Genomic DNA, 18,520 nt, shown 5'->3' with positions numbered 1-18,520 from the left:
AACACAGGCACTCACTCCTGCCAGGTTGCACTCACAGCCCAGGCCCAGCACGCAAGGGAGCTGCTCTGGGGAGATCTTGTGGCCAAAGGGGGAAGGGAGGAAGAGAGGAAGGTGTACCTGGATGAAGGCTGGGATGGGATTCGGGAGAGCTACGCAGGGTGGAGATACCACTGCAGGGTGACCAGAAAGTTGAGAGGGGCGGAGAAAGTCTGAATTCCTCCTAGCCGAAGCCCTCGGGCCGGGAGCAAACTCACCCCTCCTCCAATGGATGTCTGCTAGAAGTTCACTGTCTCTTGCTGGCCAGGAATGTGGCTGAGCTGACACAGGGCCTGCCTGTCCTCAGGCAGGCTATCAAAGCACAGGAACATCCCCTGCTGGGCTGAGCCCACAGCCCAGGCTCAGCTTGCAAGGGAGCAGCTCTGGGGAGATCTTGTGGTCCCAGGGGGAAGGGGAGAAGAGAGGAAGGTGTGCCTGGATGAAGGCTGGGATGGGATTCGGCAGAGCTCTGCAGGGTGGAGCCACCACTGCAGGGTGATGATGTTCCATTTTCATGCAACCCAAAATTCCTAGTTATTTTCTTTGTACCCGATTTAAGTAACTCTTCTTTCCCAACTGTTGAGTCTCCTTACTGAGACAGAGCACAGAGCCTATCCTTGAATGCAGATATTCAGCACATGGAAAAGCAATTGAAGTGTTTGGTTTCTTTGGCTTGAATTAATGTGAATTGTAAAATGACTCCCTCTGAGTTTCATGTCTAGTTGCTTTGCCCTACATGATACAGGTATTCCTAATTTGATTATTCTCATGAGGAGAGACTCAAAACTTGTAGTATGCCATAGAATTTTCAGCAAAGCATTTTACCTGAAAGGTTGAAAAGAGGAGAATGAGGAAATTCTCTAGATGTCCAAGATCAGACAAATTATCAAGAGTCAATTCTTATAAAACATATGATTTACTTTCAAGTTTGAAGCTATAATCATTTATATTCCAATGAAACAACAAAACATGGTGTCTCCAGAGAGACAAAAACATAGAAAGAACAACACTGCAAAAAAAATGCAACTGGGTTTGTTGTGGGAGGTCCTTCTGTCTCTGTTTTGCTTATATTGTTAAAGAATAGGAACAGATTTGAGCCTATGGCCATAAGATTCAGAACTAGGGAGTGGTGGGAAGAGTTATGCTGGGAGAAAGAAGGTCAGAGATAGAACCCAAGGAGACACTGGAGACAGTGGATAGGAATTTGATGTGATGATCCACAGCTAGGTGACAAATTACAAAGAAATAAAAAATGTTTTAATTATTATGAAAGAGACAGACAGAAAAGAGCTAGAGGTGATGGTCCAAGCAGTGACTGAATTAATCCAACCTCTGAGTGATAAGTTCGGGTGTTAGCTTTGTCTCATTTTATTAAGGATGCTAGATTTCTGGAATATCACAACACTAAGAACCCATGATGTCTTTCTCTTTGTTATCAGCATCTTTGGCACACTAGATGATTGATATGTGGACATGTCAATAGTGCTCGAATATACAGGACAAAATAATTTGTCCGCTCTTTTATTTTCTGTGGCTCTGTTGTTAAACTTGAGAATCAATCCTGCTGCACAACCCTCATGTACCTTTTCAAATCCAAGGAGTCTAACAATGGCTGCTTTCATGTTACTGGAATATTTATGGGTTAAGAGCTGACTTCTCTGGATCGATGATGACAAGAAGTCTCTGAGGACGATGACTGACTCATGGAAGTGGCAATCTGAGGTCCAGATAAGAGGTCCTCTTGAGAACCATGGTTTATTCAGAACATGGCTAGCATTCTTCCATTGTAAAGTACGACATATCAAAGTGTAGACTAGTTTTGGTTTCCTAAATTTTGAAGAAAAAAAATTTTGTGTGCCCAAAACTTTCCATTTGTCTGTTTCAATTCATCCCCTCTAAAAAACACTGTACTGCATCATTCACGTTACATTACTTTGAAGATATTGACTGATACATGCCTGAAAAAATGTTCCAAAAGTAGACTAAGTAGGGAAATTATCCCAGAGATCATCTGTGATCTTCTCTGATGAATTGGACATTGCTACATTGGGAGAGAAGCCAGAAAAGATTGGAGGACTGCTTTCCACCATAACTCAGAAATTTTTAGGACTGGTGTACACATTACCTTTCCAAATCCAAGAAAAATTGTGATAATTCTGTTATTGTCTGTGTCTTCCCTTTTCTTTTTTTTATTATGTAGGATTTATTTATTTATTTATTTTTCCATAAGATGTGTTTATTCAAGTATCCGAAAACACCCTTTTCATTTCCTCCCCTCCTCCCAATACCCTCCCGCTTCCCCAACTCCCCCCACTCCCTCTCCTCCCCCTCACCATTCCCAAGAGCAGTCAGGGTTTCCTGCCCTGTGGGAAATCCAAGTTTCTCCCCCCTCCCTCCAGGTCCAGGAAGGTGAGCATCCAGACAGACCAGAATCCCAAAAATCCAGTCCATGCAGACGAAACAAGACCCAGTACCATTGTCAAAGTCTTCTTAGTCTTCATTTGGACCATGGGGGCTCAGTCAGTCCCCATGTCAACCACTTTCAGAGAGTCCGGTTTGATCTCATGCTCGTTCAGTCCCAGTCCAGCTGGCCTTGGTGAGCTCTCATTCGATCAGTCCCCTTGTATCAGTGGGTGAATGCACCCTTCGTGGTCCTGATTTCCAGTGTTCCAATGTGGGTCTCCTTTTCTATCTCCATCCATCGTCGGATGAAGGCCCCCTCTGATTTTGACTTGCTTGCTCACGATCTCCCTCTCTCTGCTTCTCATTTGGGCTTAGGGAGTTAAGTCCAGTGTTCCAACATATGTCTCTGTCTCTATCTCCATCCATCGCCATATGAAGGTTCTGTGGTGACATGCAAAATATTCATTAGTTTGGATATGGGCCAAGGCCAGATCAGGCACCCTCTCCTCTGCTGCCCAGAGTACAATCTGGGAACCTCTCCTTGGGCCTGGGAACCCCTTGAGTATCAAGTTTGTTGCATACTTTAAAATGGCTCCCTTAGATTAGATATAAACTTCCCTGCTCCCATAACCATCCTTCCTCCCTCCCCCCTTCCATTCCCCCATTCCATCCCCGATCCTCCCCCTCTCCCCTCTCACAACCATATCCCCGAACTTCCACCCCCCACCCCCTGTGCACCCAAGTTTGCCTGGCAATCTTGCCTATTTCTAATATCCAGGAGGATAACTATATGATTTTGTTCAGGTTCACCTTATTATTCTGCTTCTCTAGGATCTCAAATTATAGACTCAAAGACCTTAACTATGGCTAGAAACCACTTATGAGTGAGTACATATAACATGTTTCACTGAATATATCATTCTGCTTAGCAGGTGTATCAGTTATATGTGCTTATTTTACTGTCCATGCACCACATCCATCGGATCAGATTTAAACCTGAATACCAACCATATCTTACTATCATCACTTCTTCTGAAAATACCAGAAGATGTTTTCCTGTGTTCTCATTTTTAAAGCAGTCATTGCTGTTATTCTTGTCTGTAATATTACCTGCACCTTCGGAATATTATTAGTATTTATTGGCAAACTTACAGAATCACAAAAGAAGTAAAGAAGTCATGAGGATCAATTTCTGTGTGATCTACCTGCCATGTCCTCTTATTGATAGAGTACCTCTGTCATTATTGTTTCTAACAGGTAGAATTTACATCTGCTTCTTTCTGTATCAAATGTACATGGAATGGCACGTTTAGAAGAAGCAATGAAGGAGGATTGTTGTCATTGAAACACAATGCAAATTTGAAGGCAGAATGTATGAAGCGAGAAGTGTTACTTGATGGCAAGGGAAAGTTTGATATGCTTGGCTGTTAGCATGCTGAGGCTAGCAAGGAAGACAGATTTCTTTTGAGACAATTCCAACCTTGATAATTTTATTTCTGTTTTGTTCCAGAATTGAATCCTGAATATCAACTCTTCTTCCGGTAGAAATGGTAAGCACTGAGGGTCTATATGTATTCTCAATAATTTTTCACTAATATGGAATTTCTAAATATCAACATCTATGACATCAGGAGTTCAAGGACTATGATTTGTAGGATTACACTCTCTTGATCATTTTGTTTGGTTTCTTGGCCAAACCATCAATTTTATTGCTCTTCATTCCTTTGGTATACTATGTCTAACAGGGGAATATTCCCAGCTCCAGGAAATAAAAATGTAAGGAAATATTACCATTCATAGAATTTCCTTGATTTGAGTGACCTCACTTTTGGGACAGAAGTTTTCAAATATTGTTTCACCCAAATCCAGGTTCAATCATTCTGATATTTGGTGAATTTGTGGTGTTCCATTTTCATGCAATCCAACATTCCTTAGTTATTTTTTTCCTTTGAACACTATTGGACAAACTCTTCCCAAACTGTTGAGTCTCTTGCAGAGATAGACCACAGAGCCTACCAGTGAATGCAGATGTCCAGCAAGAGGCAAAGTAATTGAAGTGTTTGTCTTCCTTGGCTTGTATTGATGTGAATTCTTCAGTGACTCCCACTGAGTTTCATGACTAGTTGCTTTGCTTTCCTTCTACAAGTCTCCTTAATTCACTGTTTTCATGGGGAGAGACTCAAAACTTGTAGCTTGTTATATATTTTTCAGAAAAACATTTTACCTGAAATGTTGAAAAGGAGGAGAATGAAGAAATTCTCCAGATGTCCAAGATCAGACTAATTATCAAGTGTCAATCCTTATCAGTATATTTACTTTACTTTGAAGGTTAAAGTTGTAATTTTCTACATTCCACTGAAACAAGAACTTCATGGGGTGACAAGAGACACACAACAGACAAAGCACAACATTGCCAAAAATATGAAATGGAAATTTGGTGTGGGAGGTCCTGTTGTCTCTGTCTTCTTATATTGGTTATTGGCTAAGAACAAGTTTGAGGCTTTGGCAATGAAAATCAGAACTAGTTAGAGAAGGAAGGATTTATGTTTTCAGAGAGAAAGGAAGAGTTAGTACCCATGGAGACCCTGGAAAAAGTTAGAAGGAAGTTTACATGAAAAGCCACAATTAGGTGACAAATTAAAGTTTAATAAAATTGGATTGAATTATTAAGAAATAGATATACAATAAAAAGATTGAAATAATGGTCCAAGCAGCATTGAAATTAATACTGTTTTGGTGAGATTTCAGATTTGAACCTGATTAACAACTATATCAAACTAAATCAGTTCTTCTTAAAATACAAGAAGATGTTTTCATATGTTCTTATTTATAATGCAGTCTTGGCTGTAAGGCTTGTTTGTAAAAATGACCTGCAGTATCTGCACATTATTTAGATATATAAGCACGCTGAGATATTCACAAACTGCCCAGTTGGTTTATTTTTTTTTGAAAGTAATTTTATTAAATTATAAAAAGTTTCCATTTACGCCCCTCCTCCCAACGCCCTCCCACTCCACCCCTCCCTCTCCTCCTCCCTCTTTGTCCCCAAGGGGCAGTCAGGGTCTCCTGCCCTGTGGGAAGTCCAAGTTCCTCCCCCCTCCCTCCAGGTCCAGGAAGGTGAGCATCCAAACAGACTGGATCCCAAAAATCCAGTATATGCAGAGGAAACCAGTCCCAGTGTCATTGTCAATGGCTTCTCGGAAAGACTGCAGGCCAGCCACATTCAGAAAATCCGGCCACATTCAGAGAATCTGGTTGGATCACATGCTTGTTCAGTCACGGTCCATCTGGCCTTGGTAAACTCTCATTAGATCCGACCCCTTGTATCAGTGGGTGATAGTATCCCTCGCAGTCCTTCGTCATTTTCTTCCTCCTTCTGCTCCTCATTTGGATCTTGGGGGGCTCAGTTCGGTGCTCCAACGCGGGCCTCCATCTGTATCGCCATCCAACGCCAGATGAAGGATCTATGGTGATAAGCAAAATATTCATCAGTATGGTCACGGGCCAAGGCCGGTTCAGGCACTCCCTCCTCTGTCCAGAGAACAATCTGGGGATCTCTCCTTGGACCTGGGATCCCATATATAATCAAGTTTCCTGTAAACTCTAAAATGACTCCCTTAGTTGAAATATATTCTTCCCTGATCCCACATTCATCCTTCCTCCCTTCCCCCCATCTCGGTCAACCGAGCTTTCTCCATTCCTCCCCTACTCCCTTCTCTCCAACCCTCTCCCCTTCCAGCAACCCTCCCACCCCACCCCCCACATGCACCCAAGGTTACCTGGGACTCTTGACTATTTCCTACCTCCTGGCGGATAGCTAAATAATCTTCATCAGGTTCGTCTTCTTATTTAGCTTCTCTAGGATCACGAATAATAGGCTCAAAGACCTTAAATTATGGTTAGAGTCCACTTATGAGTGAATACATACCGTGTTCCTCTTTTTGGGTCTGGCTTACCTCACTCAGTAAAGCATTTTCTATGTCCATCCATTTGCATGCAAAATTCAAGATGTCATTATTTTTTACCGCTGAGTAAAACTCTAATGTGTATATGTTCCACACCTTTTTTAACCATTCTTCTATTGAGGGGCACCTAGGCTGTTTCCAGGTTCTGGCTATTACAAATAGGGCTGCTATGAACATAGTTGAACAAACACTTTTTTGTAGTATGTTTGGGAATCTCTAGGGTATATTCCCAAGAGAGGAATCGCTGGGTCCTGAGGGAGGTTGACTCCCAGTTTCCTGAGAAACCGCCACACTGATTTCCAAAGTGGCTGCACGAGTTTGCATTCCCACCAACAATGGATGAGTGATCCCCTCATTCCACATCCTCTCCAGCATAGGCTATCATTGGTGTTTTTAACTTTAGCTATTCTGACAGGTGTAAGATGGTATCTCAAAGTGGTTTTGATTTGCATTTCCCTGATCGCTAAGGAGGTTGAGCATGACCTTAAGTGTCTTCTGGCCATTCGAAGTTCATCTGTTGTGAATTCTCTGTTCAGATCAGTACCCCATTTTTTAATTGGGTTAATTAGAGTTTTAGTGTCTAGTTTCTTGAGTTCTTTGTATATTCTGGAGATCAGACCTTTGTCTGATGAGGGGTTGGTGAAGATCTTCTCCCAGTCAGAAGGCAGCCTTTTTGTCCTACTGACAGTGTCCTTTGCTTTACAGAAGCTTCCCAGTTTCAGTAGATCCCATTTATTCATTGTTTCTCTTATTGTCTGTGCTGCTGGGGTCCTACTTAGGAAGAGGCCTCCTGTGCCTAAATCTTGTAGACTACTTCCCACTTTCTCTTCTATCAGGTTCAAAGTGGACGGATTAATGTTGATGTCTTTAATCCATTTGGACTTGAGTTTTGTGCATGGTGATAGATATGGATCTACTTTCATTTTTTTACAGGTTGACATCCAGTTATGCCAGCACCATTTGTTAAAGATGCGTTCCTTCTTCCATTGTATACCTTTAGCTCCCTTGTCGAAAATTAGGTGTTCATATGTTTGTGGGTTAATATCTGGGTCTTCTATTCGATTCCATAGGTCGACTTCTCTGTTCTTATGCCAATACCAAGCTGTTTTCAATACTGTAGGTCTATAATAGAGTTTGAAGTCAGGGATGGTAATGCCTCCAGAAGTTCTTTTATTGTATAAGATTGTTTTGGCTATCCTGGGTTTTTTGTTTTTCCATATAAACTTGATTAATGTTCTCTCAAGGTCTGTGAAGAAGTTTGATGGGATTTTGATGGGGATTGCATTGAATCTGTAGATTGCTTTTGGTAGAATTGCCATTTTTACTATGTTGATTCTCCCAATCCGAGAGCAGGGGAGGTCTTTCCATTTTCTGGTATCCTCCTCAATTTCTCTTTTCAAAGGCTTAAAGTTCTTGTCAAATAGGTCTTTCACATCCTTGGTTAGAGTAACCCCAAGATATTTTATGGTGTTTGTGGCTATCGTGAAAGGTGATGTTTCTCTGATTTCCCTCTCCGTTTCTTTATCCTTTGTGTATAGGAGTGCCACTGATTTTTTGGAGTTGATCTTGTATCCTGCCACATTACTAAAGGTGTTTATCAGCTGTAGGAGTTCTTTGGTAGAGTTTTTGGGGTCGCTTATGTACACTATCATATCGTCAGCAAATAACGAAAGTTTAACTTCATCCTTTCCAATTCAAATCCCCTTGATCCCCTTATGTTGTCTTATTGCTATTGCTAGAACTTCAAGCACTATATTGAAGAGGTATGGAGAGAGTGGACAGCCCTGTCGTGTTCCTGATTTTAGTGGAAAGGCTTTGAGTTTCTCTCCATTCAATTTGATGTTAGCTGTCGGCTTGCTGTATATTGCTTTTATTATATTTAGGTATGATCCTTGTATCCCCAGTCTCTCCAGCACCTTTATCATAAATGGGTGTTGAATTTTGTCAAATGCTTTTTCAGCATCTAGTGAGATGATCATATGATTTTTTTCTTTCAGTTTATTTATATGATGGATTACATTGATAGATTTGCGTATGTTGAACCATCCCTGCATCTCTGGGATGAAGCATACTTGATCATAATGGATGATTTTTCTAATGTGTTCTTGGATTCGGTTTGCCAGTATTTTATTGAGAATTTTCGCATCGATGTTCATGAGTGAGATTGGCCTGTAATTCTCTTTCTTGGTTGTGTCTTTGTGTGGTTTTGGTATTAGGGTGACTGTAGCTTCATAAAAGGAGTTTGGCAATGACTTTTCTTTTTCTATATTGTGGAATACATTAAGGAGTTTAGGTATTAGCTCTTCCTGGAAGTTCTGGTAGAATTCTGCATTGAAACCATCTGGTCCTGGGCTTTTTTTGGTAGGGAGATTTTTGATAACAGCTTCTAGTTCTTCACGACTAACAGGTCTATTTAGATTGTTCACCTGGTCTTGGTTCAACTTTGGTATATGGTACTTATCTAAAAAAATGTCCATTTCTTTTACATTTTCCAACTTTGTGGCATATAAACTTTCATAGTAAGATCTAATGATTCTCTGAATTTCCTCTGTGTCTGTGGTTATGTCCCCCTTTTCATTTCTGATCCTATTAATTTGCAAGTTCTCTCTCTGCCGTTTGATTAGTTTGGATAGGGGTTTGTCAATCTTGTTAATTTTCTCCAAGAACCAGCTTTTTGCTTCATTGATTCTTTAAATTGTTTACTGTGTTTCTATTTTGTTAATTTCAGCCCTCAGTTTGATTATTTCCAGTCTTCTACTCCTCCTGGGTAAATCAGCTTCTTTTTATTCTAGAGCTTTCAAGTGTGTTGTTAAGTCTCCAATGTGTGCTTTCTCTGTTTCCTTTAGGTGGGCACTTAGTGCTATGAACTTTCCTCTTAGCACTGCTTTCATTGTGTCCCATAGGTTTGAATATGTTGTGTCTGTTTTCATTATATTCAAGGAAGACTTTAATTTCTTTCTTTATTTCTTCCTTGACCCAGGGGTGATTTAGTAGTTGACTGTTCAACTTCCATGAGTTTGTTGGCTTCCTGGGGGTACCATTGTTGTTGAATTCTAATTTTAATCCATGGTGATCTGACAAGACACAGGTGGTCACTAATACTTTTTTGTATCTGTGGAAGTTTGCTTTTTTACCAAGTATGTGGTCAATTTTTGAGAAGGTTCCATGGGCTGCAGAGAAGAAGGTATACTCTTTCCTATTTGGGTGGAGTGTTCTATAGATGTCTGTTAAGTCCATTTGATTCAGTACCTCCAGTAAATCTCTTATTTCTCTGTTAGGTTTCTGTCTGATTGACCTGTCCATTGGTGAGAGAGGAGTGTTGAAGTCTCCTACTATTAGCGTGTGTGGTTTGATGACTGCCTTGAGTTCTAGAAGAGTTTCTTTTACATATGTGGGTGCCTTTATATTAGGGGCATAGATATTCAAGATTGAGACTTCTTCCTGATGAATTGTTCCTGTTATGAGTATGAAATGTCCATCTCCATCTCTTCTGATTGATTTTAGTTTGAAGTCGATTTTGTTAGATATTAGAATGGCCACACCTGCTTGTTTCTTAGGTCCATTTGCTTGAAAAACCTTTTCCCAACCCTTTACTCTGAGTAGGTGTCTGTCTTTGTGGTTGAGGTGTGTTTCTTGTAGACAGCAGAATGTTGGATCCTGTTTTTGTATCCAATCTCTAAGTCTGTGCCTCTTTATAGGTGAGTTGAGACCATTGATATTAAGAGATATTAATGACCAGTGATCCATGACTCCAGTCATTTTTTTGGGTAGTAGCGTGTATGTGTTTTCCTTCTTTGAGTTGTGCTTGTGAAGGGTCGCTAGATGTCTGAGTTAATGTAGGCAGTGTTGGGAATGTTGGATTCCTTGGGTTGTGATTTTCCTTCTAGTATTCTCTGTAAGGCTGGATTAGTAGCTACGTATTGTTTAAATTTGTTTTTATCCTGGAATATTTTGTTTTCTCCGTTGATAGTGAACAATAGCTTGGCTGGGTAAAGTAGTCTGGGTTTGCATCCATTGTCTCTTAGTTTCTGCAGTACCTCTATCCAGGACCTTCTGGCTTTCATGGTTTCCATCGAAAAGTCTGGTGTAAGTCTGATAGGTTTACCTTTATAAGTTACTTGACCTTTTTCCTTTGCAGCTCTCAATATCCTTTCTTTAGTCTGAGTGCTTTGTGTTTTGATTATTATATGACGAGGGGATGTTTTTTTCTGATCCAGTCTATTCGGTGTTCTGTATGCTTCTTGAACCTTCATAGGAATATCGTTCTTTAGGATGGGAAAGTTTTCTTCTATAATTTTGTTGAGTATATTTTCTGGACCTTTGAAATTCAATTCTTCTCCTTCTTCTACTCCTATTATTCTTAGATTTGGTTTTTTTATTGTGTCCCACAGTTCCTGAATGTTTTGTGATGAGAATTTGTTGGATTTGCTGTTTTCTTTGGACAGAGTGTTTAATTTCTCTATGGTGTCCTCAGAGTCTGAGATTCTTTCTTCTATCTCTTGTATTCTATTGGTTAAGCTTGTTTCTGAAGTCTCTGTTCGTTTACCCAGATTTTCCATAGCCAGCCGGCCCTCGGTTTGTGATTTCTTCATTGACTCCATTTCAGTTTTCAAATCTTGAACTGTTTCTATTACCTGTTTGATTGTTTTTTCTTGGTTTCCCAGAATTTCATTTACGGATTTACTCATTTCTTCAAACTTTTTGGTATATTTCTCTTCCATTTCTTTACTCATTTCCTCAATTTTTTTGTTATACTTATCTTCCATTTCTTTACGGCAGATTTTCACCTCCTGTTTAAGTTCCTCTATTATTTTTATAAAGAAGCGCTTAGAGTCGATTTCTTCTATTTCTTCTGGAGTAGGGTGTTCAATTCTTCTAATTTCGAGCTCCCTGGATTCTGGAGATGTCATGTTGCCTTTCAGGTTGTTGGAGGAATTCTTGCATTGGCGCCTGCCCATCTCCCCCACTCTGGATGAAACTCCTCAGCACTTTCTGGATAGAACTCCTCAGCACTCTCTGGGTAGGACTTCACAGCACTCTCTGGATAGAGCTCCTCAGCCCTCTCTGGGAAGAACTCCTCAGCAGGGCAACAGGGCTAGCTGGTCTTCCCAGGACTCAGGAGACAAAGGGCCCGCAGCAGTGGGGGGAGGGGAGGGGTCCCTTGGAACACCGAAGACCCTGCTGCAAGAGCTGGGGGGGGCTGTGCTCTCTTCCTGGGCAGCACCCACTCACCTCTCTGGGAAGAACTGCTCAGCAGGGCAACAGGGCTAGCTGGTCTTCCCAGGACTCAGGAGACAAAGGGCCCGCAGCAGTGGGGGGAGGGGAGGGGTCCCTTGGAACACCGAAGACCTTGCTGCAGAAGCTGGGGGGGGGCTGTGCTCTCTTCCTGGGCAGGCAGGCTGCCCCGGTGAGCACCCACTCACTGCTCTCGCCCAGTTGGTTTATATACCCATTTCTGTCTCTCAAGAACCACTTCATTCAGATACATTACTCCAAAACTGAAGACTGAGGAGATAATGTGGGAAGCAGATCCACAAAGAGCATAAAACTGCAGTTGATATCATAGTTTTCTCAATAGTAATGGGATGAAATCAAGCACTTCCATATACAACCAATTACCATTAGAAAGAAAAGAAAAGAAAGAAATATATTTCATGGACACTAGGTGAAAAAAATCTTAGCATCCCCAGTAGATCAGGTGAAATATACATAGCCTCCAACTTCATACCTGGATAGTGAAATTGAATGGAGAACCTCTCCTGGTCTAGAAATGAAAAGCATTATTCTCAAACACAAATTACAGGAGAAATTCACTGTTGCAATCTACACTTGAATTTCATATAGTTATTTACTTTTAAAAGGTAAGAACCTTTTTGCTCCTTACATATGAATGAGCTTACATAGCTCAGCAGAAATTGCAGTTGCCCAAGATCTGAAAATATCTGGGTTTTGTATGACATGTTGGTTTCATCTTTTATTCCATGATTCTATTGATGTGCTTGCTTTGAAAAAGAGACACACAGCCTCACATGATATAACCAAAGATGATACATATGGAGGCAATTAATTCCTTGGCCAATCATCTAAATCATATGGCATGCACATCATAGACATGGTCAGGATTCTTCCTGCTAACACATGTTTATTTTGTTCTGCGTCCTGGTACAGAATTCATGAGGACCAAAATTACATGAAGAATACCTGCCATGTCCTCTTATTGCTAGAGTACATTTGTCATTATTGTAACACAGTGAAATAATTCCAAACTGCATCTCCCTGTCTCAAATGTACAAACAATGGCATATATAGAAGATGCGATCAAGAAGGAAAGTAGTCACTGAAACACAATGTAAAATAGAGGGGATAATGTATCATGCCAGTGGATTCATTTTAGAGTGGTGGAATGTTGTATTATCTTGGGAGTGCACAGACTGAAGCTAGAAAGGAAGATAGATTCCTGTTTAGACAATTCCATCCTTGATAGTTTTATTTCTCTTTTGTTTCATAGAGAATTATGAACATCTCTCTTTCTTCTGTTAAAAGTGGTAAGCATTGAGGGTCTATCTCTATTCTCAGTAATATTTCACAGGCAAGGAGCCTATCTATTGCTACTTTCCCACATCACTGGAATGCTCATGGGTTAAGAGCTCCCTTCTCTGGATCGATGATGACAACAAGTCTCTGAGGATGCTGATTGACTCATGACTATGCCAATCTGAGGTCCAGATATGAGGCCCTCTAAGAACTGTGATGTTTTCAGAACATGGCTACCACTCTTAAATTATGAAAAAGGAGAGATGGAAGTGCAGCCTAGCTCCGATCTCCTAAATTTTTTGGAAAGTACATTTTGTAATGTTAAAACTGTCTAATTGTTTGCTTCAATAATTTACCTAAGAAAAGCAATGTACTGAACCACACATGTTACATTGACTTGAAATTATTGGCCATTGCATAACTGAAAGACTCAAAAGAGGAGGAAGCAATGAAATCATCCCAGAGAATCTCCATGATCCTCTCCAATGAATAGGAAATTCTTATATTGGCAAGAGAGCAAGAGGAGATGGGAGGACACCTGTCCAGGATAACTGAGAAATTTGGAGGGTGTTCGACTCTTCTTGCTTTCCAAATATAGGTAAAAATATGTCATGATTTCCCATATTGTTCAATTCATTCCTTTTAATTCCTTTCCCAATGTATACAGAAATGCATGATGCTTTCCCTATTTTTAGGGTCATTCCATTTCACTGTGTAGTCTCTGAATATATCTTAATCTCTTGATGGTGTATCAATTCTACATAATAAAGGTCATCTCATTTTCAATGCATTTTATCAAGATGCTTTCAAATATGGATATGCTCAGAAAACATATGTACAAATCATAATTTCTTATTCAAATGTGAGAGGAATTTTTGGTTAGGTCCAATAAAAACCAGTGTTTGTTTTAATACTGGTCTGTGACTGTGACCTTCAAGTTGTTTCCATTGTTTTTATTTATGTGAATTCTGAGAGAATCACAAGGTGTGTAGCTGGCACATAAATATATTTCCAAATTGAAACAAGAATTTTGTTCACATCAATGCCTAGAAAACACTCAGCTCATGAAAAAAAAGTGAAGCATGAACACAGAAGCATAAATAATGGAGTAGAAATCCAACATCTTCAAGTGTAACAGGTATGAAGGCAAAGACTTCAAAGAGCAAACAATTCCCATCTATCAGAAAATAATTCAGAGATCAATTTCATATAAGACAGAGACATGATAAAAGAAAATTTTTAGGTTTCATGAAATATCAGGTCAATGTCTACAAACACCAATATTGCACATGTTATGGAATTTGACTGGAGACACCTGTTGGTCTTGAAATGACATATACCATTGAAAAGCAGAAGATAGACAAGGAATTCATGATTGTGATCCAACAGTTAATTCATGTTATCATGTCCAATACTTCAGGGAAATAAGATTTCCACGTGTTATATATTCAAAGATATTTCCCTTCTAGGGATTATGTGGAATTGCCAAAATACATATATTATCAGCATTTTGAAATATGTCTCTGTTTCATTTTTCATTCCATAAAGCTATTACTATGCTAGTGTGAAAAACATTCTCAAATGATGAACCAGAATATGATACATATCAAGAAAATTATTTGTTCAGCCATGTCTTCCTAAAGACATGACAACAACTTCATACATACTGTCAAGCCTCCTCCTATTCAAAATAGATTCAGTGTGCTGTGATATGTGGAATAGAACTTATCAGGCCAAAAGAATATTAGATATATGTGCCATCTCCTCTCCACACTAGAGTACATGTGCTACTATTATATGAAAGTGAAAACAATTGCCTCTCACTTACGTTATTTTATAAAGGACGGAGAGTGGCAGCTTTAGTAGAAGCAATTAAGAAGATAGTGTGTCATTGTAAGACAAGACAAAATAAAGGAAGGAAAGAAACAAAGATGTGTTGGTTGGAAAGGCTGGCTATGAGAGATAGTCTGCATAGTGTCACTATTAAGCAGAAAGAATAGTGTGGAGAACTTAGGATCCGTGATAACTTTTCTTTCTCTACTGTGACAGCATAGAATTCTGAAGGTCTTCTTATTCATCAGACAGAAATGGTAAGCATCATGTCTCTATTTCTTGGCTCAAATACAGTTTTGCTAAGACTGGGGGTTTCTAAAAGTTAACATCAATAACTTCAGAATATCACAAAATATGTTTTATAGATCAATACTCTTTTGACCATTCTGTTTTGATCCCGCCAAGTTCCTCATGTTTATCACTCTTCAGCCTTTGCTGTAATAGAACTCATAGATGAAAATTCCATTGCCAGCTAGTGAAAAATTATAGAATTATTACCATTGATGGTATATTTTTAAATTTCATGAACCTCACTTGTGTGAAGTTTCTTCTGTAATGTTTTCCAAACCACCATCGTGTTCAAACTTTCTGGTATATGGTACATTTTAGATGCTCAATTTTCATGCAGTCCATGATTCTATTGGATTTTCACCTGACCTCCATTCACGCAACACTACTTTCCATCATTTTGGGGGAAGGTCTCTTGCTGAGGATTGCAACAGTGACCACTATTGAATGTAGATTCCCTAGCACACCTATAACAACGTAAGTGTTTTGGCTAGTCTGACTTGAATTTATGTGTATACTGAAATGTCTCTATCTTAGGTTCACATTGATTTCATGAGCTTTACAAATGACTGGTGCATCTGAGCATGCCTGTTTTCATGGAGAGCCTCTCAAACTTACCATTTATTATGTATGTTTTGCAGAAAGCATTTTACCTGAAATCTGAAAAATAGGAGAATGTGGCACAGCTCTGGATTCCGAACCACAGAAAAATTATCAAGGGTCAGTTCATATATAATATTTATCATATATGGAAGCTTAAAGTTGAATGTTTGTAAATTCTTATGTAATAAAAGACCATGGTATTAAAAGAGACACAGAAATATACAAAACCTGACAACAAACGTAAAATTTAATTTGAAATTTTTGCCCTTTAAAAGATATGAAATTAGTGTCCTACCTATTTTTGGTGCATTTCTTTTATAATTTTCTTCTTTTTGTCCAGTAATCTATTTGTCAGGATTAAATTCAACTTGTAAAAATTCATGATGTGTTTATATCAGTTATCAGTTTCTGCGACTCATTAGAGTATTGATATTTGCTAATGTAAAATGGACTCTAAATTGTCAGAGTAAATTTCTTCATGATCTCGTTGGTGCATTATATCAGTTGATATCCTGATAAAATAGCCTGCTGCCCAATTCTAATCTTCCTTTTCAAAGCCAAAGAGTCTAGCCATAGATGCTTTCCAGGAATCACTGGAAATGCTCATGTCTAAAGAGCTGCCTTCTTTGTATTGATGATGACAAAAGGGTTCTGATAGTGCTGATTTACTAAAATAACTCTCTGTTCAAGTACAGATAAGAGAATAACTGCAGAACTGTGAAACTTCCAGAACATGGCTAGTATTCTTTTCTTTTGAAGGAAGACATTTACAGTGCAGACTGACTTTGATCTCCTGAATTTAGAGAGAAGAGAAATTTGGAGTATGCCAAAACTCTTGTGCTCTTTGCTTCCATACTCTAAAACAGAAAAGCACCAAGGTAAACCCTAGAGTGTACATTTATTTGAATTCATTTGCGTTACATGCCTGAAAGCAAGACTCAAAAGAGGTGGAAGCACTGAATTCATCACAGAGAATCTCAATGATCCTCTCTGATGAATCTGACATATCTACATTGGGATGAGGGCAAGAAGAGATGGAAGGACACTTGCCCAACATAACTGATAAATTTGGAGGGCTTTTAGACTCCTGTTTCAATTCCAGTGAGGCAAAAATGCATGATGATTTCCCATATTGTGATAGTCATTCCTTTTCCTTTTGTTGTCTCCTAAAAAGTCATAATCCCTGGATGGTGTATCAATTCTACATGCTATAGTCATTTCCATCTCTAGACATCATATCAAGGTGCTTTCAGAGTTAGATATGTTCAGCAAACAGATAATACTATCATAAATTTTTATTCAAAAGTGAGAGGACTTTTTGATTAGGTACAATTAAAATCCATCTTTGTTTTAAGACTGATCTGTGATTGTGACCTTCAAGATATTTTCATTGTTTGGATTTATTTGAATGCTGAAACATTCATGAGGTATAAATCTGGCACATAGACACAACATCAACTTGCAACAAGCATTCCATTCCCACCTATGCCTTTAAACCAGTCAGCTGAGGAATCAAATGTGAGGCATGTCAACAGTAGCAAAAATAATGCAGCAGATTCCTGACATTTTCATGTGATAATGTAGTGAATACAAGCACCTCACTGAGCAGCCAATTCCCACCTAATAGTAAAATATTTGGAGCTAAATTTCAAACAGTAAGGAGACACGATCAAAAAATTTGTAGCTTTTATGAAAGATGAGGTAATTGGCTTCCATCACCAGCCTTGTACTTGGACAGGAAATTCGAATGGAGAATACTTCGATTATGTCTAGAAATGACATACAACATTCCAAAACAGAAGTTAGAGAAGGGATTTATGGTGCCATCTACCAGTTAAGTTCATGTTGTCGCTTCCTATACTTCAGAGAAATAAGTATTCCATGTGTTATATATTGAAAGAAAATACCCTTCTCAAGATTACCTGACATTGCCCAAGGTCCAAACATTGTTTATTTTTTGAAGGATGTCTCTCTTTCATTTTTCATTCCATCAAGCTATTGCTGAGCTAGGGTGAAAACATTTTCAGATGATTGCACAGAATAGAATCTCAATGATCCTCTCTGTGAATTTGATGTAACTTCATTGGGACGAGGGCAAGTGGAGATGGTAGCATACCTGCCCACCATAACTGTGAAATTTGGAGGGTTTTTTGACTCTTCTCCAAAGAGTCAAGAATGTGTGATGACTTTCCATATTGTGATAGTCATTACTTTTCCCATTCTTGTCTCTGAATATATCATACTCCCAGGATGGTGTATCAATCTACATGCTAATGGTCATCTTTCTCTTCAGATATCAAAACAACTTGCTTTCACATTTGGATATGCCTATCAAATACATCTTACTATAATAATTTCTTCTTCAACAGTGAAAGGACTTTTGTATTATGTCCAATTAAAATCACTCTGTGTTTATGACTGGTCTGATTCTGCCCTTCAAGTTGTTTTCATGGATTGGATTTATTTGCATGCTGAGAAGTTCTCAAGGAGTATAGCTGGCACATAGATAGAATTCCAACTTATAACCAGAGTTTCATTTCCATTCATGCCTCCAAACCAGTCAGCCGAGGAAACAAATGGAAAGCATGTTCATAAGGGCATAAATAATGCAGCAGAAATCCTACATTTTAAAGTGTAACAGAGGTGAAAGCAAGAACTTCTCTGAACAACAAAATCCCATCTAATAGTAAAAATTCGGAGATAAATTTCATATAACACAGAGACGTGATGCAAGAAAATTCATAGGTTTCACAAAAGATTGGGTGAATGGCTATGATCACCAACATTATAGGTTTCACTTAACACACACACACACACACAATGAAAGAAAATCCCTAGGTTTCACAAAAAATCAAGGG

General features: G+C 39.1%; 2 non-coding genes across 2 annotated transcripts; both read left to right on the top strand.

Moving 5' to 3' along the window:
• The first annotated feature begins 1,696 nt into the window (after nucleotides 1-1,696).
• LOC148118087 (small nucleolar RNA SNORD109A) lies at nucleotides 1,697-1,762 on the top strand. Its single transcript, XR_015736498.1, has one exon. It is a non-coding gene; the product is annotated as a small nucleolar RNA SNORD109A (small nucleolar RNA).
• An 11,300-nt stretch (nucleotides 1,763-13,062) lies between these two features.
• On the top strand, nucleotides 13,063-13,128 carry LOC148118086 (small nucleolar RNA SNORD109A). The gene has a single exon (XR_015736496.1). It is a non-coding gene; the product is annotated as a small nucleolar RNA SNORD109A (small nucleolar RNA).
• The last annotated feature ends 5,392 nt before the right edge of the window (nucleotides 13,129-18,520 follow it).

This window comes from Myodes glareolus, chromosome 24 (genome assembly GCF_982192425.1).
Source record: "Myodes glareolus chromosome 24, mMyoGla1.1, whole genome shotgun sequence".
NCBI classification, from domain to species: domain Eukaryota; kingdom Metazoa; phylum Chordata; class Mammalia; order Rodentia; family Cricetidae; genus Myodes; species Myodes glareolus.
Note: the sequence above shows the minus strand (reverse complement) of the source record. Positions and strands in the feature narration are given on the sequence as shown.